Source organism: Zootoca vivipara, chromosome Z1 (genome assembly GCF_965207765.1).
Source record: "Zootoca vivipara chromosome Z1, rZooViv2.hap1.1, whole genome shotgun sequence".
Taxonomy (NCBI): domain Eukaryota; kingdom Metazoa; phylum Chordata; class Lepidosauria; order Squamata; family Lacertidae; genus Zootoca; species Zootoca vivipara.
In genome coordinates, this window is record NC_142583.1 from 62969748 (window position 1) to 62997554 (window position 27807).

Consider the following 27807-nt stretch of genomic DNA (forward strand, 5'->3'; position numbering starts at 1 on the left):
ACGCTTTCATTTGAAGATGTGTTGTGCCAAGGTGACAGCATAAATTAGCCGGCAGGGTGATTTAGCAGATTTAAGTGCTGAGAACACAGCCAGCCCTTAAAAGCAGGGCTAGGAAGCTAGCCAGGCTCCATCTGCAAGGGAAGCCTGCTGCTTCGGATTTTTAACATGCCCCAAGTAAGGGATGTTCCAGGCATGTGTGTTTGTTATGGCACGGTTTCATAGGCAACAGCCTCCTTCCTCGGACACTGGTGGCGACGAAATCTTGTGTCGCCATTCAGTCCCCTTGGGGTCCTCTCTCCAGGCTGTTTGTGTTGGCTTAGCGCAACAGAAATGTACAGTTGTTCCCCGTTTGTGGGCAGAGATCTGGGTTCTCTTCTTGGAACTAGCACTCGTGTCGCATGTCTCTAGGACTGCAGTGCTTGAGTTCTTTTTATATCTATAATTTTTATTGGTTTTTAAAAATAATTTTATACATATTTATCATAACCATTTCAAACATTAAAATACAAGGTTCTTTCGAACCTTTGGACCTCCAGGGATTCCATGTTTAAGATTAAATTTACTGCATCTTTTTCCATTATCCATCTGTTATATAACCATGATTATCATAAATAATTCCACATTACAAGGGTCATTACATCCCAGCCAAAGATTTTAGCTGTTTACAGTGGTCTTTTAAATAAATTACAAATTTACTCCAGTACTTTAGAAAATACTTGATCTTCCTGGTTTCGGATCTTCCCCGTCAGTTTTGCCATCTCCGCAGATTCCATCAGTTCCTTCTGCCATTCTTCTTTTGTTGGTACCAGCAGCGCTTGAATTTATTGATCAGATGGGTAATCAATCAGAAAACATTTCAGGCAACTGGAAATATCCTCTTATTAAGGAAGCAGCACATAAAAACACACACATCAGGAAAATATTGTTCAGAATAGAATGGCTCCTACAGATGCAGACGGCAGTCTTTTCAATGAGGAAGAATGCCTCTTCGAAGATGGTGCACTGCTATTAGGGCTGGTGCCAGACTTTAGGGCATGGGTAGGCAAACTAAGGCCCGGGGGCCGGTTCCTGCCCAATCGCCTTCTAAATCCGGCCCCCGGATGGTCCAGGAATCAGCGTGTTTTTACATGAGTAGAATGTGTCCTTTTATTTAAAATGCATCTCTGGGTTATTTTGGGCATAGGAATTTGTCTCCCCCCCCCCCAATATAGTCCTGCCCTCCACAAGGTATGAGGGACAGTGGACCAGCCCCCTGATGAAAAAGTTTGCTGACCCCTAGACTACACCACCACTGGGGGTTGTTGTGGCAGTGTCACAGGGGGCTTCTTCCCCTGTGGCCATAAATGAGCAGATCAAACGAAAGGGAATTCTTACCAGTTAGTTTTTTTTAATAAACACAGCGAAGGACAAAAGAAAGCATCTAACCAGAATGGCGGTGCTCCCAATTAAGGTCACTCCCCCTCCGTCCCTATTAATCCACGTCACTCCTACATCTTGTAATCTGAGTTTGTAGTCTGTGCTTTCTGTTCTGACACTTTCTGAGCTCTCCGAGACTTTGGGGAAGGGTGTGTGTGAATGCTGTCTGGAGACTGTGAATCTGTTAACTCTCTCTCTTCTACTGTTTCTTCTGCTAGCTGTTTCCCAGCTTCTGCCTTCTGAACTATGCCCCTCTGCAAACCACTGTTCCAAATCTATAGTGTCCTCCTGCTCCTGGGAAGATTCAGGATCAGGAGGAGGGGGTGGCTCCTGCCATTCTTCCTCAGTGCAGCCCTCCTCAACATAGTCCCTGACAGGCAGCTAGAAAGACTTTTGAAACTTAGATATTTTTTCTTGGAAAAAATGGCGAAACAGCAGCTCCAGCATTTACCAGACCACTTCACCCAGAAATCCTGGAAAGAAGAGCAGTTTCTCTCCCCTGCCCAACCTTGTCCCAGCCTTTTCTCAGAGCTTGGGGGAGGTAGCAAGCAGGAAGGTGGAAGCAGGCATCTGTTGCAGTAACAGCAGCAGCACTACTATTCCTCCCCCCCCTTTGAAAAATATATAGGTAAAGGTAAAGGACCCCTGGACGGTTAAGTCGAGTGAAAGGCGACTATGGGGTTGCGGCACTCATCTCGCTTTCAGGTCGAGGGAGCCGGCGTTTGTCCACAGACAGCTTTCTGGGTCATGTGGCCAGCAGGACTAAGCCACTTTTGGTGCAACAGAACACTGTGATGGAAGCCAGAGCGCATGGAAATGCCGTTTACCTTCCTGCCACAGCGGTACCTATTTACTTGCACTGGCCTGCTTTTGGACTGCTAGGTTGGCAGGAGCTGGGACAGAGCAACGGGAGCTCACCCCGTCATGGGGATTCGAACCGCTGACCTTCTGATCGGCAAGCCCAAGAGGCTCGGTGGTTTAGACCGCGTCCCCTTCTCTCATATATATATGTGAGCTCAGTGTGGCTCTCAAGCAGTGCCTGCAGCCCTCCACCCCAGACCTGGTGGTAAAGTAGGTTGGGCCATTGAAGGGCCCTTCTGAAACCCAAGGCCAAGGCCTGTTTGTGGTTGGCTGCTAGTGCCAGATCTACCTGCAATGGATGGTGCACACAATGTGGACACACAGAGACCACGTTTCATGCATCAGGAATATTATTTTTTTCTTTTTAATAGATTTTATTAAATTTATTGTTTTATCCAGATGCAAATTTAGCCCACAGATTATTCAACCAAAGTTCGCAGAGTGAATGAGTTTAACATTCTTTAAATCAGCTGGCAGCCCTAATGATAAGAACCAAAGAATTTCCTGGCTGGGTTAGAACAAAACCACGTCTAGTTCAGCATTCTAGCTCTAACCGCAGTCAAAGAAAAACAATCAAAGTGGACTGGCTTTTTTCTTTTCTTTTTTTAAAGGAAGCTAAAATAGTTTCAAGCTTCGGGTGTTTTTCAAGAGGTTTTCTCTTCTGCTACTTTTCACAGAGAAAATATTTCCTCACTTATTTTCTGTCCCTTCTGTCTGAGAAAGTAACTGAGGAGGACTTAATTCTCCAGGAACAGAGTTGTTTGCTTTGCTCTATGCCAGAGATGGGGTAATCTCCTCAGGCCACGCCCTCCATGGCCACACCCTCTTTCTCTAGGCCACACCCCTTGTCTGCCTTGCTCCGTATTCTCTTGGATGTTTTTGCATGGCTGGATGTGCCCTTGAACTCTGAACATGCCTCTCGCTTGCCCGTAGGAAGGACAGAGAGGAGTGTGTGAGTGCGTGCAGAAACTAATATATTGTACAAAATGTAGAATCATGGAATCACGGAACTGTAGAACTGGAAGGGACCCAACCACCAAATAGTCCGACTCCTTGCAAAGCAGAAATATAAGCTGTCCCGTATGGGGATCGAACCTGCAACCTTGGCATTATCAGCACTATGCTCTAATCAACTGAGCTATGCATGCATTCTTGCACCCCCTTTGGCCTGTGGTCCCTAAAGGTTGCCCAGAAGGGAATAAAAATACAAAATACAAAATGAAAATAATATTGTACACCCCACCCATCCGGAATGTGGTGCTCTGTTTGAAAAAAGCTTCTATGCTCATCTTTCCCTGGACTTGCACGGAGAACACAGAAGCAGCAAGTGCGGTTTTAGGTGTCATTTATAGAGGAGGCAGGAACAGGTGTAACCCGGCCTCAAAGGGTCTGGATTTTGCATTCGCCAGCTTAGTAATAAAATGCAGATTTCAGGGTGTGTGTAAAACTGAGAGTAGGTCATGCCCAGCATAAACATTACTCATGAGAACTGAACATATAAACAGAAGTCTCAAATGAAGGCGTTTGGCAAGTGTTCAAAGAGAGCGATTTTAAAGAAGAACATTACTGCAATCCCCCTTTTCAGGGAAACAGCCAAGGATGTTATACTTAGTAACAACAGAGCACATAGTGTTCTGTGTTTCTCATCACAACTCGGTTAACTCGCAAATCACACAACGTTGGCAAAGCAGAAACTTCCCATCAGGGAGCAGTCGTGACTTTATAGGTGCGATGTTCAATGTACAAGTTTACAGTAAACAAGGCAGGGGGGAGATGGAATGCCACCTTGGCAGAACCTCTTCTGGTGCAAATACAAAGTTTTGCTGGAAGCCCACTTTGAAGAGAGAGAGAGAGAGAGAGAGAGAGAGAGAGAGAGAGAGAGAGAGAGAGAGAGAGAGAGAGAGAGAGACTCACTTCTGAAGTAGCCTGCCAGCTACTTTATCAAAGTTACAAAGGCCAATCTGGTCACAAAGAAGACCAGCTTATGGGAACTAATGGATTTGATGCAGACTTGTCCAATAAACAGAGAAATATACTGGGAATGGATAGAGCTACAATCTGGTATCTTAGAACACTCAGAGCTTAGCAAAGCCCCAATGAGGGCAGAGCTGCAAGGCAGAGTAGCAAAAGTTTAAAGTGAAATAGATTCTCTGTTCTCAGATTCTCCTGTGGACGCTTCTTGGCAAAGCAAAGGGCATTGGGATTCCTGGTCAGGCAACTGGGCCAGCTCGAGTGTGTAATTAGAGTCTGGGGGAAAGGAGTAAAGGTGGAAATGTGGCTGTAGAGATGTCAGCATCTAGTCAGAGTGTGACCTGCCTGATTAAAACCAGCCATGAGAAGGCTGGAATATCCGCTCAGGATGAGTGATTGAGCGTTTCATTATCCTCCACCCTTCTCTTCCTCCATCTTTTAATCTCGTTCTTCCTCTCCTTTCCTATCTCAGCACTTTGTAGCTGCAAACTTTGGCTGGCAAAGGGGGGGCCCAGGACACTGGTTTCCTCAACCACTTTCTGTGCTATGCAAGGAAGGGCCGTAGCTCAGTAGTAAGTAGCACATCTGCTTTGCATGCAGAAGGTCACAGGTTCAGTCCCCGGCATCTCCAGTTAGGGATTGGGAACGAAATCCTGGAGAGCACAAGCCAGCCTTTGGAGATGATGCAGAGCGAAATGGACCAAGGGTCCAACTTGGTGTCAGATAGCTTCTCATGTTCCTATAGTCTGGGTGCCAGGCTCTCCATTCCAGCTGAGATCACAGAATGTGCTGGGGAGAGAATCACAGAATCGCAGAGCTGGAATGGACCACAAGGGTCTTCCAGTCCAACCCCCCTGCAAGGCAATGCAACCTTTCGCCCAATGTGGGTCTCAAAGTTGCCACCCTGAGATGAGGAGTCTCGTGCTCCACCGACTGAGCCACCTCAGCTGAAGCTGAGGCGAGATGTTGAATGTCCCACCCAGTGTGGTGTAGTGGTTAAGAGTGGTGGACTCGTAATCTGGTGAACCGGTTCGAGTCCCCGCTCCTCCACATGCAGCTGCTGGGTGACCTTGGGCTAGTCACACTTCTCTGAAGTCTCTCAGCCTCACTCACCTCACAGAGTGTTTGTTGGGGGGGAGGAAGGGAAAGGAGAATGTTAGCTGCTTTGAGACTCCTTAGGGTAGTGATAAAGTGGGATATCAAATCCAAACTCCTCCTCCTCGTCCTCGTCCTCTTCCTCCTCCTCTTCTTCTTCGGCTTTCATGGACTATGTTTTTCATCGCTAGAGCAGGGATGGCTACCTTCGGGCGTGAATGCAGCCCTGCAGGCAGTAGTGGCACATGAGACAGTGTTAGTAGGGCACCAGTGCCTTCCCAGCTTCTGAATACAGTGTGCTTACTGGAGGGAGAGTGGGAGGTGAAAGGCGCAGAGAGTTTGTGCATGGAATGTGGTGGAGCCAATCTGATACTGTTGCCACCAGAGACGTCTTAAGCATATGCAGCGCCAGGGTGCAAAGATCCTTTTTTTTTTTAAGCAAAGGTTCCCTTTTTTTAGGGAACTGATACCACTCTGATCTCTGCTCCGGAAGGAGACAAGCGCAACAAACCACCCCAAGGCGTCAGTGGCTAAGCGAAGTTGGGCGCCTCATGGTGTGAATAGCGTGCACTGGGTGGGCCTCTCCACGGCCCTATGCCAATCCCAGGCACGCAGGAAGGCGGAGCCAGCCGGCCACCTCAGCGCCTCGCTGGCTCGTTCGCCCCTGAACTTGCGCCGCAGAGCCATTCGCAGCAAAAGAGCCCGCCGTGGCGCTCCAAACGATGGGTGGGCTCTTCCCCGGACTCCAACTCTCGGGCCCCAGACTCTTGGTCTGGCGCCCCTAAGAGCCTGGCGCCCGGGTGCCCCGCACCCCTGGCACATATGGTTAAGATGGCCCTGCTTGCCATTATGCACAAGCAGCTGTGCTACCTAGGGGCTGCCCAAGCTCTCCAATACTTTGCCCTTCCCCCTCCAATAAGCACAACCCCAGACAGCATTGTCAAGAGTGAGGGATTATGGGAGTTGCAACAACTGGATGGCATCATGTTGGGTTCTCTTTCTCTTACACACACACACACACACACACACACACACACACACACACACAGCTTGCAGACTTCGAAACTCAGCTCTTTGTCTGCATCTAAGCATGTCTTAAAGCTGCACTTTTGACCATTTAGAGTCCCCCCCCCCCCGCCAAGAGACATTGCTTGGCTAGGAGTGGTGGGGAAAAGGTGTATTCAGGTATTTGAGGGAAATGGCTTAACACTTATTTCCCAGGGCAACATATCACCTGCAAAAACAAAGGATGTGTCAGGCCGAATCTGGAGAGCTATTGTCTCAGGGCAACCCACACGATAGTTCTACTCACTGAACTCTGATAGAAAAGGGAAAAAAGGAACATTATGACTGATGTGGGATACATTCTGGCACTGATCCAGCACTGCCAGTAAGCATCTTGTCTCCACAAAGGAGCCTGATAGGGAGCACTAGGGCAGGCACTTGTAGCTTGCCAGGATGTGAGCTGAAGGATAGTTGGACCTGCTTGTGGCACTGAGCAGTGGTGACAAATGTGGTGCCCCTCTAAGTGTGGCTGGACCATCACGCCTATCAGCTTTAGCCAGCTTTAGTCAAGTATGAGAGGAGTCATAGCACACCAACATCTGGAGGACACTCTGTTGACTACCCTGCCTGCATCTTCCACACTGTGCTACTACCTGCTTTGTGGTGCAACAGAGCAGAGATCCCCCCTCCCCAAAACAGACATGGGATCCAAAGGCTGCATAGTAGTAAGTAGTTACTATATTCTGTGACAGGGACCGGCTGGAGGTAGAGGAGGTCACCAGCCAGGGAACCCACAAGGGAAACCCAAGAGGAGGAAGGCTCAGAGCCAGGGGATTGGTGGTGGGACGCCGAGGAGAGGCCAGAAGGAGAAGAGCAGAGGGAGTTGTTGGATGCTGAAGGGGCAACAGGATTTGGTGAGCAGGGAGCGCCTGTGACAGAGAGCAATTCCGACTCAGAGGCTGAAGCAGAGGAGGAGGGAGAAGAGGCTGCAGGGAGCCTGCCTGTCTCATCTACTGGGACGAGCTGCCCTCCCTGCTTGTTTCCAAGGACATGCAGAGTGATACAGAGATCAGAGCAGGGGCGAAGGAAGGGGGGTTCAGGCCGCCCCGGGTGTCACCACTGAGGGGGTGACAAAATGCTGGGCGGCACTCACCGCAGGGCCTGCGGTGCACCTGAGCCACGGATCTTTCCTGGGGGAGAAGCAGTGGCTTGGGCGTACACAGGCTCCGCACTGCCCAAACGTTCCGCCCGCTGCCTCCCTCCCAGCTGTAGGGCGGCTGAGTGGGAGGAGGCAGGCACACTCCAGAGGCCCCGTGGTGCACCCTGCCCTCGCCCCGCCCCTAGGGGCGCTCTGCCCCAGGCGCCCAAGCGGCTTCCTCCGCCACTGGATCAGAGATGGCCCATTGAAGTTTGAGACTGCTTGAGAAACATCTGGTAGAGGAGGAGGCTTAGAGGGGGGTGAAGACGAGGCAACTGCTCTATAGGGGCAAGACTCACTGGGAAGTGTTGTTTGCCGTTTATTTGAATAAAGAAAGATAGGAGCAGGCCTGTTTGCTGTTTCTTCACAGGGCAGGGCAAATGGCTGGAAATGGCAGGTTTCAGCTAAAGAAACTTCCTGATGGTCAGAGTTGTTTGAGAGTAGAACAGGTTGCCTCAATAAATAGGGGGTCTTTACTTTGCTGGAGGTGTTTAAGCAAAGGTTAGACAGCCATCAGGCAGGTGGAGGAGGGGGAGAAATTTGATTTGGTTCACATTTAAAAGTGAATCTACCTAATCTGCATATTCCGAATTGAGGTGTAAACTGAACCGTGGCTGTCCTTTGCAATTCACACTTCTCCGAATTTTGCATTTTAGTTCCGCAACCAAGTAATGTGTACAAAGATTCATATGCTAGAGGAAAGTGTGCATATAAATACATGTGAGTGAAAATAACATTTCAAAACACATTCATTCTATTGGGGAAGTGGCTTTTCAAAAATGTCTGCAGCAGGCAAAAAAGTGTTTATATTAGGGAAACTCCAAATTGTATGTTGATACATTTTCATGAGGACCCTTAAAAAAAACACCAACCTCAAACAGATGTGCAGATGTGGAGAACTGAATGTGCATAATATACAAAGCCATCCAATTTATTTTGGCACCCGAAGCAGGAAATCCCAACACAAAACCCGTCATGCCATCCCCAGCAGTGAAAACACAGTAACAGGCAATTAAATAATGTAACAATTTCCTGTCTTTCCATGACAACCAAAATCTTTTGCCTGGGGCAGCTGGCCTCACTCTTGCCTAATGGTAGGGCTGGCCCTGTATAGCTACATTCTGTGCTGCACAGCCTGTCCTGAACAAGGACTTGGATTGGACGATGCCCAAAGACCCTTCCAACCCTATGGGCAGATCCCCACCATAGATTTAAAGCACACCCATTGCACATTTAAAGCACGTGACTTTTCCCAAAAGAATCATGTGAAGTGCAGTTTGCTAAGGGTACTGTGGATTGTAGTTCCACAAGTGGGGAAACTACGGTTCCCAAGATCCTTTAGGAGAAGTCATGTGCTTTAAACGTATGCTTTGAATTCTTGGTGTGGATCAGCACAGTGGTTCTATTTATATTTGTTTAGAACACACAATTTTTTAAAAAAATGCTGGTAAGCCTCTAGCAACCTTTCTAAAGGAAACCAAACCTGGATAAGTGACACACTCTGCACTCCCTGCGTGAACAATTGCAGGAGGCCTGATTCTCTTCCTTTGTTTGGTTGCAGTGCACCAGCATTTTGCTAGTGCACCAGCAGATCTGCTGTTTTGCCCTCTCCTCGGGGTCTGTTTTTGTTCTCTCTGCAGCTGCACTTCCTAATGTTTACACAGAGATGCTCAGCAAAACATGTCATCTAGATCATAAACCTTGTCCCCCCCCAAGGCCACAATCAGTGCTGACAAGGCCTTCCCTGGGCCTAGCCGTTCCCATTCTGCAGGTTCTGTTTACATAAAGAGCCCAAACAATCCGCAGCCTTGGGTGGGGAAGAGTTTATCAAAAACCATAGGCGGCAAGGACATTTCCCACGGAAGTCTTCCTAGCCAACAGCCGGTGCTTGCCTGTGGCTGGACTTGGTGGCGCATATCACCAGAAAAAAAGGGAACGCAGCGCCCCAAAAAGAGGGCAAATGATGGCACCAGCTTGCATAAAAATTGCATTGGTCAAGATGCACATTTTGAAATAATTACTATCATTTAAATTTGTTGTTGTTTAGTCGTTTAGTCGTGTCTGACTCTTCGTGGCCCCATGGACCATAGCACGCCAGGCCCTCCTGTCTTCCACTGCCTCCCGCAGTTTGGTGAGACTCATGTTGGTAGTTTCGAGAACACTGTCCAACCATCGCATCCTCTGTCGTCCCCTTCTCCTTGTGCCCTCCATCTTTCCCAACATCAAGGTCTTTTCCAGGGAGTCTTCTCTTCTCATGAGGTGGCCAAAGTATTGGAGCCTCAGCTTCACGATCTGTCCTTCCAGTGAGCACCCAGGGCTCATTTCCTTCAGAATGGATAGTTCTGGTCTTCTTGCAGTCCATGGGACTCTCAAGAGTCTCCTCCAGCACCATAATTCAAAAGCAAGATATCAAAACCCACTCTCACTTCTTAGGGCTCCTTCCCTTTAAACCAGACTTGGATGGACAGCTCTTCAACCAGAGAACTGTCCCCTGTAAAGTAGGATGCATAGGGAAGGCACTCCTGAATCAGGTTGATTTCTTCTTCTTCTTCTTCTTCTTCTTCTTCTTCTTCTTCTTCTTCTTCTTCTTCTTCTTCTTCTTCTTCTTCTTCTTCTTCTTCTTCTTGTATACCACTCTTCATCCATAATCTCAGGGCGGTTCACAACATCATCCCTACCAACATTTCTCTAATGAAAAGAAAAGGTAAAGGGACCCCTGACCATTAGGTCCAGTCATGACCGACTCTGGGGTTGCACGCTCATCTCACATTATTGGCCGAGGGAGCCGGCGTATAGCTTCCAGGTCATGTGGCCAGCATAACAACGCCGCTTCTGGCAAACCAGAGCAGCGCACGGAAACGCCATTTACCTTCCCGCTATAGCGGTTCCTATTTATCTACTTGCATTTTGATGTGCTTTCGAACTGCTAGGTTGGCAGGAGCTGGGACCAAGCAACGGGAGCTCACCCCGTCACAGGGATTCGAACCACCGACCTTCTGATCAGCAAGCCCTAGGCTCAGTGGTTTAGGGACGTCCTAAAGAAAAGCAGGACATTCTGGGCTCAAATCAGAAAACTGGGGCTGCTTCTAATCCAGGACTGTCCCTGGAAAATGGGGAGAATGGGAGGGGCTGCAACATAAAATTACAATATAAAAAACACAAAATACACAGTAAAAATAAGAACAAAAACAAACTAATAATCCCCCCTCTCACAACACATTTAAAAGGGCATCGGATGTCAATCAGCCAAAGGCCTGGTTGCAGAGAAACATTTTTGCCTGGCGCCAAAAGGCATATAATGAAGATGCCAGGCGAGCCTACCTGGGGAGCGCATTCCACAAAAGGGGGGCCACCACAGAAAAGGCCCGTTCTCATGTTGCCACCCTCTGGACCTCTTGTGTAGGAGGCATCTAGTCCAGCATCCTGTTCTCACAGTGGCCAACCAGATGCCCGTGGGAAGCCTGCAGGCAAGGCATGAGCGCAACATCTATCTGCCTACCTGTGATTCCCAGCAAGTGGTATTCAGACATGTAGTATTAAACATCAGATGTGGAACTGCTGCCTAGGAACTGCTTTGGCTGATGAGCTGTGTTGGGCCTGCCAATCTGATCTGGATCATGCGAGACTTATGACAATATGGTCCTGGGACTCCCAAAAGTTCCTCATCTCTGATCTAAGACCTGAAAGTACTTTCTGGTTGTTGTATTTTTTAAAAAAATGTTTTAGCCATCTATCTAAAAACTAGGAACATTATATAGAGGACCTCTCTTTTTTGTGGAGAAGGAAGGTGCTGCTACCGAAAAGGCCCTGCATCTTCTTGCTATCTATCTAGCCTCGCAGTCTGGACCACGACACCCAAAACAGGGGCTCAGTTGAGGATAAGGTGGACCTCATAGGGAAGAAGGTGTTCCCTTCATTAATGCTGACCCAAGACACATAGGACTTTAAGATCAAGGCTGACACTTCGAACTGCATGCAAAAAGGATTTGGGAGCCAGTACTTCAGAGAGATTTTCCAAAGGCAGAGGCATGCAGAAGGTGCTCCAAACTCTTTACCAGAAACGGCAAAATGCAAACAATATGTGCAGTTCAATGCCTGTTTCGAACCACTTTCATCTCCCTGGGGGGGGGGGAACCCAGTATCTGCCTCCAGCCTCAGTTAACCACATTTTCCTGTAACTCCTGTATCAGTGTTGTCATTAGCAGAAGGAAAGGGCTAGTGGGGAGGGGAGGGGAGGGGGAGAAGTAGAAGGAAATAACTGGATAAATAGAAGATATCAAGGCAAAGAATGGGAATTGCTAAGTGTGAAGAAATGAAAGATAAGGTCCAAAGGGAAATGGGCAGATGTTGATTAGAACTCAGGTGGAGTTCTCCCCCCCCCCCCGTCTGCTTCCTTTGGAAGATATGAAGTGGGCATATGAAGATATGAAGTTTGGAAGATATGAAGTGGGCTTCTTTTCTTTCGCTGTCTCTCTGCCAGCACACCATTTATTTGTGTGTGTGTTGAAGCTTGTTTGAATGGCATCCCCACTGGTGAGGAGGAAGACCAGCGCCTGGAGAGAGAGGAGACTGGCCAAAGAGGGTAAATTGACACAGTTGGCTGTGAAAGCTGGAAAGCAGTCTTAACTATGAATTTGAGGGTGCTGTGATTGGATTAAGGATTAATCTTCCCCGTCCAGGGCTGCCTTCAGGTTTCTACTAAAGGTTGTATAGTTATCTATCTCCTTGGCTTGGGGGTCGCTTAACTCCATACCCTCCAACATCTCACTGATGAAAATAGGAATATCCTAAGGAAAAGTGGGACGTTCCGGGTTCAAATCAGGGTGGCTTCTGTAACACAAATTATGTCCCTAGAAAATAGGGACACTTGGAGGGTATGCAAGGGCTCACGGAAGCAATGCTATTGCCAGGCCAGAGAGTGCCCCCTTTGAGAGACCCCATTAACCCTGGGATTATATTCCTCCCGGCATGGGTGGAATCTGAGGCGAGCTTCATGGCCTGCTCTGCTCTGTTGCATCTGTGGAAGTATGTTGAAACAAAACCACATCGAGTGTGGTTTCCCAGATATTCTGTATTAATCGGGGTGGTTATTCATGGTCTGGATCATGAATTGCAACAGTAAGAACTCGAAATGCATTTTTTAATATAAAGTTTTGGGTCTTTTGTTGTTAGTGTTCTTGTTTGTTGGAACAATGTGGTCTTTCTTACTACCAAATAGCAACCCGTGTCTCTTCTATGGTTAAAGGGAAATGTTTCCAGAAATGAGTCTCAGGTGACACCTCTCGTTTTTAGAAATTAATCATCTCAGCATCTGCTATGTATAAATGGATTTTTGAAAAAATAAAAAAAAAATGAATTTTCGATATTTGGAGCCTATTTAAGCCCAGGAATGGTTGTATGGCTGTGGGCGGGAAAACAGCGGGTGCTATCCATTAATGAGGAAATTAAAACACCCTCTTTTTATTTGATGAATAATGCCTGTGATTATACTCTGACAGATTTTCAGAAACAAAGGAGATTTTTATCACTCAAAAGAAGGTGGTGGATGGGTCATTTAGCCTTCTGTGTTCTGCATATTAGCTGATAATGGGAGAGATCATTCAGGGTGGTAAATATATAGCGGAGGTTCTCGTAATTGGTCTGAATCCATCCTCTGTAATTGCAGTACTTTGCCACCTGTGGCTGATAACGCACCATTAAAAAGGCCAATCCCATAATATTATGCACCTCCACACTTAGTGGATACTATAGCAACGATTCCAAGGTTATGAGACTGGGGAACATACCAGGATGGTGCATGAGCAGATAGTTGGGTAGCAAGACTAACAGCATTGAGTGTGAGAGGCAGTGGAACACAGAGGTGAGGAATGTCAGAGTTAGGGGGCAAATTTGGCCTTCCATCTCTCTCTCTCTGGCTCTTGGAATCTTCACCAGCCTACACACCCTCAACCAGACCTTAACCCAGCTCTACTTTGCACCATCTGGGAGCAAATTGTCTTGGCCAAGCCCTGTGGCCTTGCATTCAGAAGAAGCTGTGTTATCAGCTGGGGCCAGTGGGCCAAACCATGCAAACACCAGGGGCATCTTGCCCATAGAGGCAAGTGGTGCAGGGCGCAGGGGCGCCAAGTTCTGGAGGGCGCCAGGGAAGAGGGGGAGGCTGGGCGCGGCACCTCCCGGCATCAACTTGCCGCCCTTGTCCACCTCGCTTGTCCGCCTCGCTGAAGGGGTCTTCGCACCACGGTGCCGGATATACTTAAGACGGCCCTGGGAAACACCATGATGTCATCTTAGTAAATGCTCAGGACAACCTCACCAAAATGCTGGAGAGGTTGTGCGAGCAGGGCCGGTGCGTCCATTTAGGTGGACTAGGCCATTGCCTAGGGCGCGAAAATGGAGGGGCGCTGCCGAGCCTGCCCCGCAATACCTCCGCGCCGCCGCCCGCTCGCTCCCTGGGGAGCTCACAGCGTCCCCTCCACAGGCGGGAGGAGCGCGAGCCAAAAGGAGAGCCCAGCGCCCTCTTGCCTATGGAGGGGACGCCGAGAGCTCCCCAGCGGCAGCGGTAGTGGCGGCAAGCACCCGCTGCCGAAGCCTTCAGCTATGGGCACTGGCGGCTCAGGCGCCCACCTGCCCGCTCGCTCACTGAGGAGCCCCCAGCGTCCCCTCCACAGGCAGGAGGAGCGCGAGCCAAAAGGAGAGCTCAGCGCCCTCCCGCCCATGGAGGGGGATGCTGTGAGCTCCCCAGCGGCTGAAGCCAATGGAAGGGACGCAGGGGCACCAGCGGTGTACGTGCGTGCGTCATGACGCATGCGCCCGGGGGGCGCCAGAAGGTGTTTTTGTCTAGGGCGCAAAAAGCCCTAGCACCGCTCCTGTGTGCGAGATCACAGCACCCTAAATGGGCGCCATCCTCTCATGAGAAAAAAGAGGGTGTCCTTCCCCCCCCAGGACACTCATGGGATATGGAATGTAGTGTCATTCCCAAAGGTGAAAGGCTAGCGGATGAGGCAAAAGTTAAGCAGTCTTACCTCCCACTGTAGACTAGCCCCCCTCCCAAGGATGCTTTGGAATAGAGGAACATCTCTCAGGTCTTCTTCAGCCCTATGAAATCCCACAGTTGGCTGTAGTATCATTCTGAGAGGCAGATTCAGGTGAAAACCAGGAAGGAAGGAAAGGATTAGGAAGCCCCCCTCCTGCTTGAAATGTGCATGATAATCCTACCCCCTCCAGAGGGTGCTTTGGGATGGTTTAACATCACTTGGGCAAGCATTTTAGGCCATGTGTTTGTTTGGCCCAGAGCCAAATACTTTGAGAGGAACATTTTCACTCTTTTCGCGGTGCCGGCATGCCGTTTTCTGTACGATGCTGCCTGGTGATTATAAACGAAGCAGGAGTATATTAACTCAAAGCAGCACAATGAATTCACTCTTTGCTGCAGAGTTTTTTTTAAAAAACTTTGCAGCTTTAAAAAAAAGGAAAGGAAGAATCCTTTACAATATGTGCCATTATACTCAGAAAATACTTTCATTGGGGAAATAAATGACCCAGGTTTCAAATAATGACTCTTGCATAGCTAACCTCCAAACCTTGCAATCAGTCAATGTGTGTGTGTGTGTGGGGGGGATATATATAGTTACAGATACCTGGAAGAAGCAGGCAGGAGGTTTTTGTTTTTTTCAGCGACATGGGTCTCTTTCTTTCTCCACAAGTGGCGATTGGGGCTTGCATAAGCGCCAAAAACTCCCACAATATATTCACGTGGAGATGTGAGAGTGTCCTTTCGAAAGCAAAGCAGGTGACTTTGGGCTTTGCGTGGGGAATGTGAAACAGAGACATGTGTCTCCGTCGGTAATGAGCTGTGACTCAGATTGAAGTTTCAAGACTTAAAGACCACGTTCCCCCGCTGTGCAGCTGTAGCATTAAATGACTTTGCAGCTGAGGTTGCCCGATTAAAATGTGTAAAAGCAGACTGCTGAACACCAACAATTCAGTCTAGGAATCAGTGGAATTAAATCCTTTAGATTTCTAGCTTGCCTTTCTATTGAACGCCAGCTGTTATTTCTTAAAAATGAGACAGCGTTTCAGATACGCTAGAAGGTAGACCTTCTGCCTTCCAAGGCTTGTCCTGTGGTCCGAGATCTTTGGGAAAGACCTAGGAGGGATGCAAATAAAGAACACTCTACAGTAATCGTTTTTCCTGCTGATTGCTGTCCTCCAGCTGTATTCCCGTTAAGTTTCATTTGTAAAACCTAATCTCGTGAAATGAGCTCTTTACAATGCATCCAAGTTGTAATAAATCGGCACAGGTGCATTAGAAATAAGAACCCCATGGCTATGCAGGCTGCCATTGGTTTTAGGAGGAGGGGAGACATTCAAGGCTGGCTCTCCTTCTGATCTGAAGCCACTTGGTGAGAGAGTTGGTGAGATGAGCGATGAAGAACGGACACCAGGAAAAGGAAGGAGAGGAGCAAACAGAACAGGTCTGTGCATGCGGCAGGATAAAGTGACAGACAGGGCCGGCCCACCCATGAGGCAAGGTGAGGCAGGATCCACAGGGGCAGAAGACCCAGCCTCCAAAGAATGCTGCTGCCCCTGCAGTGACAGCGATAGCCTCGTTGAAGGCTGTATCTGCTGTGTCTCCTATCACCACACAGGCCGGTACAATCTTCTGCTCAGCCACGCTAGTCCGGCCTGCAGGGCATTGGAAGAGGTGTGTGATGTTGTGTGACATGTGTCGTGCACATGATGCCCACCCCCAATCTTAGGGGCAACCCAGCGCTTGTGATCCGTGTCAATTCCCAAACTGTGTTCCACGGACCACCAGCGGTCCTTCAAGCTTCATTCCAATGTTCTGTGGTGTGTGGATTTGTGGTTGAAGACGGGAAGACAGGTTGGAGTCCATCAGTTCTTCTGATTTAGCATCACATATTTCACAAAACAGTCTATATCCTTTTAAATGTGTTTGTGGGAGGGGGGTTATTGGGTTGGTGTGTTCTTGTTTTTATTATGTACTTTGTGGTTTTATTCCAGGCATCCCCAAACTTCGGCCCTCCAGATGTTTTGGACTACAATTCCCATCATCCCTGACCACTGGTCCTCTTAGCTAGGGATCATGGGAGTTGTAGACCAAAACATCTGGAGGGCCGCAGTTTGGGGATGCCTGTTTTATTCCATGAACCAAGTGCTGTATACAAATTTACTAAATAAATAAATGAACAAAATTTAACATTGACGTACCCCTCTGAAGTGCTTTTCATCTCTCCAGTCTGCAATATTAGTCAGCGTGGATGTGGATATTGGGGGTGGGGGCAGGAGGGGGCTTGAGCTCAGATGAAATCCTAGATAATTATGGGTCCTTTGATCACAATACATTTTAGGTAACAGTCTGAGCGTGCATTTGAAGCTGCATCAAGAAGAAGGATCAAAAAGAGCTAAATGCTGAGCAAACAAGTTGTAAAGAGCCTTTAAAAGGTGCCCTGTCTTTTTTCTTCTTCACTGTAGCAAGTAGCAACAAAGGGAACACCCAGCCTTGACTGTGAACATGTAGCTAGATGGTTAGCTTCTGTGATAGCACCAATGGAGCAAAGACTGTGCACAAAAAGTACACGCTGCCACTTTAAAGCATCAGCCTAATTGTAGGAGCCAGGTATATGTAATGGATATCTGTTCTGCTGCCTTTGATCCCGCTTCAGGATTTACGACAGCATGGCCCTCTGATATATGATAACCTTTATAATGAAGGATGAGTTGATGGGAGGCCCTGACCTTCCTCCCCTGATCTTCTGCTCTGGTTCCTGGGAGTTCGGAGTCAAAGTCTTCTATAAATCATCTTGGTTAGAAAGTTAAGGGGGGGGAACCATTTCTAGAATAGACATAGCCATTATATTACTATTAAGAATGCAAGTTTTAATTGGCAGGCTCACCAACCCAAGCTTTACTTGGTTAATTGGTGAGGACTCGTTTTAGCCGCTGAGATGCAAAATAAGAAAGAACAGGTTTCTTGTTTGATGGCTATTTTGGTTTTCCTGTTTGACATCGAAAGCCGTGGTTTCAGAAGATTTTGTTTTGATTTTTGCAGTATGTCCCCGCTTTATTTACTTGTGGTCCCTGGAAGGGATGGGAACTACCCTTGTTTGAAACTCTGGAGAGCCACTGCCAGGCAATGTAGACAATACTGAGCTAGATGAATTCATTGGACACGTTTCAGACCAGTACTGAAGGATCTGCAGCGAGATCTGGAACTGAAAAACTGTATTCTTCTGCACTGCCCAGTAAGGTTGCTATGATCTGCTAATGGAACCCACTTAGTTGCACAACGGCCTGATGATTATCAGCTTGTGGTAACATGGCAGTGAGCATATTACCCGGCTTGCTTTATTGTATATTTTAATCAAGGCTGTTTTAATGCCCTGGTGGGATTCCGGTGTATTTTAATTATGTATGGATGTTGTCATTGATTCTATAGTTGCAAATGGCTTAGTGACCAGTTTGGCATATAAGCATTATATAAATTTAACATCACCATCAGAAGAAGGAGTGAGCCCAAGACATTTTGTTGCTTGAGGCCAAGCACAAGATGGTGCCTCCCTCACCTCTCAATTCCACGTACAAAATCCAACTAGGCGACTGGATATTATTCCAACACTGATAATTGGACAGCATCCTCTGCTTCACCCTGTCTTAGGGGGCACTGGGCAAGCTGAGTAGAAAACATAACATTTACCTGTCTCCAGTCTCTAGGGACCTCACCTGTTCTCCAAGAACTCTCCAAGATTATAGACAGAGGTGCTGAGATTACATCCACAAGCTCCTTTAGTACCTTGGGTGCTCATCAGGCCCTGGAGATCTGAATTTGTTTAAAGGAGCTAGGTGTTCCCTCATCTTTGCCTATCTTGGGCTGCTGCTCCCTCCTTGTATCATTTATTCTGTTAATCACCAGGTTGGGAATCGCTTTCCTTTTAGGTGAAGACAGAGGCAAAGCAGGTGTTGAGTAGTTCCGCCTTTTCTCTGTCACCCAATAGCATTTCTCCGTGTTCCTCACGCAGAGAACCTACCATTTGCTTGTTCTTCCTCTTACTTCGGACATAGCCGAAGAAACCTTTTATTATTATTATTTCTAACCTCTCTTTGTAAGCTTGAGCTTTGGCCTGCCTGACCTGCTCCATGCAGCTGTTTGGCTGCTCATATATACTCCTCCTTCTATTTCTTACACATGTCCTTCTTGAATCTCAGCTCTTCTGTAAGCTCCTTAGGCAACCATACTGGTTTCCTTAGATGCCCCCCCCCACTTTCCTTTCTTGTTGGAATTGTCTGCATTTGGGCCTTCGATATTTCACCTCTAAGTAACTCCCATCCATCTTGGACTCCCTTCTCTTTGATTATTTCTGACCATGGGATCTCACCCAGTAATTCCTTAAGCTTTTTTTGAAATAAGCCTTCTTAAAGTACATGTCTGATTACACTCAGCTTTCCCTTGCCTCTGTACCATGAAACCCAGGAGGACACGATCACTTCCTCCCAAGGTTCCCAGTGCCATTTGTCACACATGGATGGAAAACCCATGCCTCCAAGTACATCTTCTCCTCGAATACTGTTAAGGATAAATAGAAATGAATCCTTTCTCTCACTCCTGAAAAAAAGGCAGCAACAACTACAAGCTGTGCTGTGGTTGATCACCTTGGGTCAAGGCACATGCCATGAAGAGCAATGGAATAGGGGAAGTTATGCCCCCTTGGTGTGGACTGTGACCGACCTGTACAAATTCAAAGAGTGGGTTGAGTTATGAGCCTGACATGTAGAGGAGCAATCCCATGACCTCTGCTTTCCCACTCAGCTGCTCAGATCCACTCAGCCAAGATCCGCGCTGGGAATCCTAATTTGGTCATGAAATCTGACCCTTCCACAAATATTTTAGTGTGGGAAGGCTACAAAGTGGAGGGTTGGACCTGTAGTAAATGGCCTTTATTTAGACGGTGCAAGAACCCTGGGTTTTACCATTAATGGTGAAATAGAAACAAAAGGAAAGCCTTGCAACAAGTGCAGCAAGCAAGAAACCCCGGTTTTAAATAAGAATTTAGGTTTCCTCTTCAGGCTTATGATCACATTCCAAACAAATCCAGATCTGTTTAATGATTTGGGTACATTTCCACCTCCAAACTATCTCAGTAGTTAATGAGCTTCTACGTTATTCCAAGTGTCCCTTGAGCCTACATATTACATACTAAGTCTCTTTCTCTAAATGTAGCTGTACTGTAAATGGTTTGAAAAGAGTATTGGGGGAATATTTTTTCCAAGTCCATTCCTAATATAGATTCCATTTTTTAAAACACACACACACACACACACACACACACACACACACAACCCCACTGCACACTGAGTTAATCTTTTCACTATCCACCACCACAATGGAAAATTCTGGATAGTTCAAATCCTATCAGGGCATTTCTGTGAAATTGGGAAGTTGAGTTCCATATGAAACATGCAATTTATGTTCATTTATGTGTGGGAATATGTGTGGGAATGCTCACATGCGCATCATGCTAAACTCAGAAGCGTCATATAAACATCACAAAAAGAGGTGAGTCAGGGGCAGAAAGAGGTGTTTGTAGGCTTTTTCAATGGTGCTTCAAATATACACGATTTCATTTAAATGTATGGTGCCTTGGAACATAACCCCCACGTAAAGAGCCATCTTCTCTAAGACACAGTCTCGCCACGTGTCCAAAAAGGCTTGTAAGCAACCATTCAAAACTTTTTGTTTTATAGTGAACACACTGGTGCAATCCAATGACCCCCTTGGCCGCAGGTTGGCGACTTGCAGAATCTCCATGTTGGTCTTTACAGCAGCTGAGTTTAGAAAACTCTTTACGAGGACCAAACCCACCCTTGGTTTTTATTATTACAGCTGCAGGCTCTGTCCCTTCTTCAGATGCTCTCCACAGGATACCCCCCCCCCCCCGAACACGGAGAACTCTTGAAATGTGAGCCAAAGATACGAGTAAGAATCTCCGGCAGGGGAAAACAGGAAGTGCAAGCTGGACGGCAAGGACTGGGCATATGGCTGCTGATTGCATTGGTGACGGAAAGGGAAGGGGTTTAATGGCAAATGTTTCCTCTTCCTCGGAACACCCAGAGAAGTGGTTCCTACCGAGGAACAGAAAGCACCAGCCTGCAAAGATTCCATTGACTCAGCAAAAGCAAGTGGATGGAGACTTCTATGGGATTAGCATTACTGCTAGAGTGGATTAGGGCAAAGGACTGTTTATAGATTGAACTGATGTGCCAAGTAAAATGTTTTCGTGTGTGTATTTAAAGACGTTTGAAAGCCTCATTGGTGCTAAGAAGTCACCATTTCCTAGTTCTGCTGGATCTCTCAGCAACCTTTGATACCATCGATCACGACATCCTTCTGGAAGGTTCTGGGAGCTGGGGGCACTGTTATACAGTGGTACCGCTCCTTCCTCCTGGGCCGTATCCAGAAGGTGGTGTTGGGGGATGAATGTTCAGACCCCTGGGCTCTCACTTGTGGGGTGCCTCAGGGTTCCGTCCTCTCCCCCATGCTTTTTAATATCTATGTGAAGCCGCTGGGAGAGATCATCAGGGGGTTTGGGCTGGGTGTTCATCAGTATGCGGATGACACCCAGCTCTACTTCTCCTTTAAATCAGAACCGGTGAAGGCAGTGAAGGTCCTGTCACTGTGTGGGTGTCTGGAGGCGGGAGTGCCAGGGCTCTGGCAACATCAAATAGCCCCTGCTCCATAGGCAGGAAGAGAGGGAGGCTGGAAAAGTGGACAGGAATAGGTCAGACAGAAGTCCCGTCCCCCCGACGCCGGAATTGAGGAAGAGGAGGAAAGGGAGGCGCTTCTCAGTTCCGAGGCTTTTATGCTGGTCGCGAACGCGGAGTGGGGTAGTGCAGGAATCTGACTCGAGCGGGTAGACATGAAATGAGCAATCTGTTACACTGTAAATAATGTGCACCAATAAAAACATCTGAAAGACAAGCATGTGGAAAGTTGTTACTCAAGAGTAGTCACAACATACCCTGACATTGGCAATTGTTTGTTCCGCTTTGCATGTCCATTCTCCAGGCATAAACCACCGAGCATCTCCTATACAGCTACATAACAGTTATGCTATTTCAGAACAGTCCCCATTCATTCCAGTAAACCAGGTACACACACACACACACACACACACACACACACACACACACTGACCTTGCCAACAGATTGTGCCCAGCATTACTTAGCATTGTATGGTGTAACAGAGATCCCTTTTAGACTATTTTGGAAAGAAAACGAGACACAAGAGAATGTGGGGTGTCATGCAGACGAGGCTAATGATAGATTTGCATCTCCACAAAGGCTGTAGGCACCAAGGAGGGAAATTGAGACGGAAATGGAATGAGATTGATTTCTTTCTGCCTGACAAGCCATATCTCATCCACCAGGGTGTTAACAGATTCGTAATGGCAATGCCTCTTTCCTTCTGAACGAGCTGGCCCAGAAAGTGAGAGAGCCATCAGTCTAATCGGCCACATGTGCTGAGGGAGAAATCTCAAGGTAACAAGGTGGTGACTCTGTGCTGTGTTGGATTGAAGACGGACCAGGAAAGAGACTACGGAAATGGATTCTTAACAATATAGTAACTCTAGATAAGTCCAAGTAGAAGATGAGTGTCTGGATATTTTTATATGAACCTATAATGAAATATAAACCATCTGGAGGAAGAGAAGGTTCTTCTGAACCTGTCAGGTGTTTCCATGTGTAATTCTGCCATGTGCAAATTGAGCCATAGTTGTTAACTTACTCATTGATGAAAGAACAAGAAGCAATGAGCTTTTACATTGAAGGCTTAAGCAACAGCCTGACCCATGGCTGCAATAAGTATCCCGCAAAATGAATTGAGCCTGCTGAATCACTTTCACTGGCCCATCAATCTTGACTTTTCCCATTGCCAAAGCATTTTTATTTTCTGCTTCTATTATACTCTAGTCCCAGACACTGTGTTCCTTTTTGTGTGTGGACCAGTTCAAATTGGGAATGAGCCATGGTGAGCCATTGTGTTCACACATTCCTCCTCTCTCTCCTTTGCTCACAAGAGGAGGAGAGTGAAAGTTTCCAGTTTCACTTTAGAATAACCACAATTCTGTGTTGCATGTGAACTCAAGAAACTGTGGCTTGTTCTAACGAAAGTGGTGTGGTGTGGTTTGGCAGCCCCAGGTAGACCAGGAGGAGGGGGAGGAGCAGGTGGAGGGCTGAAAGGCTGGAAACTAGAGTTGGAGGTGAGAGGGCCTCCCTTTGAGACTTCCGATGTCTGAGAGGGAGAAGCAGATCTTCTGGCTCCCTCTCCTGCCCCAACCAGCCAGAAGGAGGTGACAGAGCTGGAGGTGGAGGGAGAAAACACAGTCTTATCACCAAAAACTAGGCACAGTTGTCATAGGTGGGATCAAGAGCATGTGCAGCAGATTTATGGCACTAGTCCCATGAGTGAGCTTGGTAGGAGGGGCATGTAAGTTGTTGGGACATCTTTGTAGCTTCAATTCAGTTATGAACTTCTTGCATTGCTCTTGAACCTTGGGATCTTGACTTCTGCACCCTGTGCTTGTTGTTGAACCTGTACTGCTATTTGTCTGAATAAAGGACTCTTATTTACAAGTAAGAGTCACTGTTTGGTGATTGGGAGCCTAACAGCAACCAATAGCCTTCATAATCTGAACCAGAATATGTATGCAGAGGTCTATCGACCATGGTTTTGCTAGCATAGCTAACAGCAATGGATTTACTGGTCCATTGTGAATTTGTCTAATCCTTCTTTGCTCTGCTTTGTTATTATAGTTTATAAGCCACTTTTCAACTCAGCCACTTAATGGCACACGATAAAGGTTAAAACAATAAAACCAAACGGACAATAGCAACAATAAAAACAGTGACAATAAAACAGATAAAATCAGCAGGAGGCAGCATACAGTAAATGGAGTGAGCCAATTCAGATTTTCGGACAGCACCGTAATTTAGCAGAAGGAATCTATGTAAGAAACCACATCATTTCACTTTTTCTTTTAAAAAAGAAATCATTAGAGCGAAATTAGAGGAATAGAGAAATGCAGGCACTCCCCCCCCCACTTGATATCACCCAATGAAAGTGATTAGTAGTAGGTTCTGAAAAAAGTATTTCCTTAAATGTTTTGTTGACTTCTTGACTTAAGAAGAGTTCTTATGCTGAGTCAGATGGACTATGGGTCAATTTAGTTTAGTATTGTCCACACCAGGCTTTGTGCAGCAGAGAAAAACATCAGGCAAGCAGTTCTGCTTTAGACTGACAATGAGCCCCCTCTCCTTTCTGAAACGTTTTCTCCAAAACGTCAGTTATAATTCATTTCCCCCTAACCTTTCCAATCTGTACAAAAGGTAAAGGTAAAGGGACCCCAGACCATTAGGTCCAGTCGTGACTGACTCTGGGGTTGCGGTGCTCATCTCGCGTTATTGGCCGAGGGAGCCGACGTACAGCTTCCAGGTCATGTGGCCAGCATGACAAAGCCGCTTCTGGCGAACCAGAGCAGCGCATGGAAACGCCATTTACCTTCCCGCCGGAGCGGTACCTATTTATCTACTTGCACTTTGACATGCTTTCGAACTGCTAGGTTGGCAGGAGCTGGGACCGAGCAATGGGAGCTCACCCCGTCGCAGGGATTCAAACCGCCAACCTTCTGATCAGCAAGCCCTAGGCTCTGAGGTTTAACCCACAGCGCCACCTGCATCCCAATCTGTACAAACCCTACTCTTATAAAGCAAAATAAGGCTCATTGTCAGTCAGAAGCAGAATTGCTAGCCTGGCATTCATTGTCCTTCGTGTCACCACCAGGAAGTAACTACCAAGAACTGAGCATGCCAGAAACCCTTTCGCAAATGTAAAGCCAGCTGGTAATGACTTAAAAGCACAGGTTAAGTTTCTTCAGCGTGGATCATGAGGGAATCTCCCCTTATCTCTTCCCCCAAATATGACATCTTGTACTTTGTGTACACTGGCAAACCCATGTGGAGAGTGGTTTACACGGTGACCCTTTTAATCCAGCCTCATTCTCTTCCTCAAGCCCACAAGTGAATGCCATACATGGTTTGCATACAACACAATAGGGGTATGAGGAAAGCTTATTATTCCTCTGAGCCTCCAGAGATTGCAACAAAGGAAGGCCAGACGTCAGACCGCATACTTGGCTCCCACGTACCATAAAACATAAGGCATGGTCACTGGTTTCCTCATTTTAGGGCCTGACTTGTACAATGCTGAGTTTGTGCAGTGCATTTAGCAGGATACAAAGAATGATATAACTCGGGGAGCAGTCATTGTGCTGCCTTGCAGATGTCGTTGGACTCCAAGTCCCATCATTCATAGAATCATAGAATCATAGAGTTGGAAGAGACCACAAGGGCCATCCAGTCCAACCCCCTGCCAAGCAGGAAACACCATCAAAGCATTCTTGACATATGCCTGTCAAGCCTCTGCTTAAAGACCTTCAAAGAAGGAGACTCCACCACACTCCTTAGTAGAAAATTCCACTGCCGAACAGCTCTTACTGTCAGGAAGTTCTTCCTAATGTTTAGGTGGAATCTTCTTTCTTGAAGTTTGAAACCATTGCTCCGTGTCCGCTTCTCTGGAGCAGCAGAAAACAACCTTTCACCCTCCTCCATATGACATCCTTTCATATATTTGAACATGGCTATCATATCACCCCTTAACCGTCTCTTCTCCAGGCTAAACATACCCAGCTCCCTAAGCCGTTCCTCATAAGGCATCGTTTCCAGGCCTTTGACTCCACCACTGACTATGCTACGTAGCTAGGGCTGATGGGAGTTAGAATCTAACAACATCTGGGGAACACCCTGTTAGCTTCTCCTGGTGGTGCTGTGGTCTAAAACCACTGAGCCTCTTGGGCTTGCCGATCAGAAGCTCGGCAGTTTGAATCCCCGCGATGAGGAGAGTTCCTGTTGCTCTGTCTTTTTTATTAGATTTTGGTAATCACATTTAAAGTGACTTGAGATGCCTGGCGCCCACAGACCTGAAAGCTTTTTCTGTAAATGAGACCTGGAAACCAGAAGTATAAAATCTTGCCTTTTAAATAAACCTGGAAAAGATGCAGGTGCTTCCATTGCTCTGTCTGTCCCAGCTCCTGCCAACCTAGTAGTTCAAAAGCATGCCAGTGCAAGTGGATAAATAGGTACCACTCCGACGGGAAGGTAAACGGCGTTTCCGTGCGCTCTAGCACTCCTCACGGTGTCCTGTTGCACCAGTAGTGACAAATGCCAGCTCCCTCATAGTTGCCTTTGACTGGAGTTAACCATCCAGGGATCCTTTACCTTTTACCTAGTTCTGGATGAGCAACAGAACATGGAGCAGACCATGACCACAAACAAAGCCGTCTTTCCCATTGGGTTTACTGGCACATTGCGCCAGGGCGCCAGCCTCTCAGAGGTGGCCCAGCGAGTGGGGAAGCCAGGGAGCTGCGCGGCTTTGCCGGCAGCCTCCCCTTTCCCTCCACGCCCACCAGCTGCGCCCTGTCAACCATATTCCTGGCAGGCGTGCAGCTTCCTTCCCAAGCCTCAGCGGGAGGAGAGCAATCCCCGCAGAGGTTTAGGATGGAAGCTGCGCCCCACCAACTATATGGCTGGCAGGCGTGCAGTTCCTTCCCAAGCCCCCGTGGGAGGAGAGCGGTCCCTGCAGAGGCTTGGGAAAAGGTTGACAACTCTGGGAAACGGGGGGCGGGGGGCTGGAGGGATCTTTGCGCCATGGCGCCGGATATGCTTAAGACGGCCCTGACCACGAACCTCCATCTCACAAAACACTACTTTTGAAACTACGTTAAAGAGCAGATTGTGATATGGCATTTTTATATTACGATACAATCATCTTTATTGTCATTGTCCCATGCAGAACAAGAAAATTGAAAATCTACATCAAGCTTAGAACAACCATCAGCCCACTATCCAAAAAATACATATCGATTCACTACCCATCATGCCTATACATAATTAACCCCCTAAAAACTCTAATACCCCTCCTGATTTGCCCCCTAAAACTCTGATGCCCCACGACTGAATACAGACCCTCCCTCACAGACTGCCTTTCACTGCGTTCAAAACCAAAATTGCTCTTGGGTAGAAGCTATTTCTCAGGCGGCTAGTCCTGGTCTTTATGACCCTACACCTCCTTCCAGAAGGCAGAAATTGAAAGAGATCATTTCCGGGGTGCCCACTATCCTGCACAATATCTGCAGCTTTCTTATAGCACCTGGAGGCATAGATTTGATCCAAAGTGGGAATTAATATCATTAATATTTTTACTTATATACCACCCAAGGGAGTATAAATGTGACTACCAAAACAGCCGCTCATCCAAATACTGGCCAAACCTAGACCTGCTTAGCATCAGCAAAGTGATAGTCTCATGTGCCTTCAGAGCAAACTCTGAGGTTCATCATTTGGGGGCGCTCCTGGTTCCATCTCCAGGCTGCAGATAAACAACTGGCAATACCAATGAGACAGGCAATACCAATGAGACGGAAACATGGAAGGTGCCTAAAGAAGCCAGGCTGGCTATCTAAAGAACTTTTGACTGAGTTAAGATTTAAAAGGGATATGTACAAAAAATGGAAAAGGGGGGAAATCTCCAGAGAGGAATTCAAACATATAGCCAGCACGTGTAGAGACAAAGTCAGAAAAGCTAAAGCACAGAATGAACTCAGGCTCGCTAGAGAGGTTAAAAGCAACAAAAAGGGCTTTTATGGGTATGTCCGTAGCAAAAGGAAAAACAAGGAAACAGTGGGGTCACTCAGAGGAGAAGATGGCGAAATGCAAACAGGGGACAGAGAAAGGGCAGAACTCCTCAATGCCTTCTTTGCCTCAGTCTTCTCCAAGAAAGAAAACAACGCCCGACCTGAAGAATATGGAGCAGATGATTCAGCAGGGGAAACACAGCCCAGAATAAGTAAGGAGGTAGTACAAGAATACTTGGCTAGTTTAGATGTATTCAAGTCTCCAGGGCCAGATGAACTACATCCAAGAGTATTAAAAGAACTGGCAGAGGTGATTTCAGAACCACTGGCAATAATCTTTGAAAATTCCTGGAGAACAGGCGAAGTTCCAGCAGACTGGAGGAGGGCAAATGTTGTCCCTATTTTCAAAAAGGGGAAAAGAGAGGACCCAAACAATTACCGCCCAGTCAGCCTGACATCAATACCAGGAAAGATTCTAGAGCAGATCATTAAGC

The 27807-nt window shown here is 47.2% G+C and overlaps 1 protein-coding gene and 1 long non-coding RNA gene across 2 annotated transcripts in view; one reads left to right on the top strand and one right to left on the bottom strand.

Moving 5' to 3' along the window:
- The window catches only part of RASGEF1B (RasGEF domain family member 1B), a 223434-nt gene that overhangs the window by 116474 nt on the left and 79153 nt on the right, over positions 1–27807 (top strand). The gene's annotated exons all lie outside the window — the stretch shown is intronic.
- On the bottom strand, positions 425–14766 carry LOC148687400 (uncharacterized). The gene is made up of 2 exons (XR_015947806.1): positions 14569–14766; positions 425–877 (listed from the first exon to the last, which is right to left on the bottom strand). It is a non-coding gene; the product is annotated as an uncharacterized LOC148687400 (long non-coding RNA).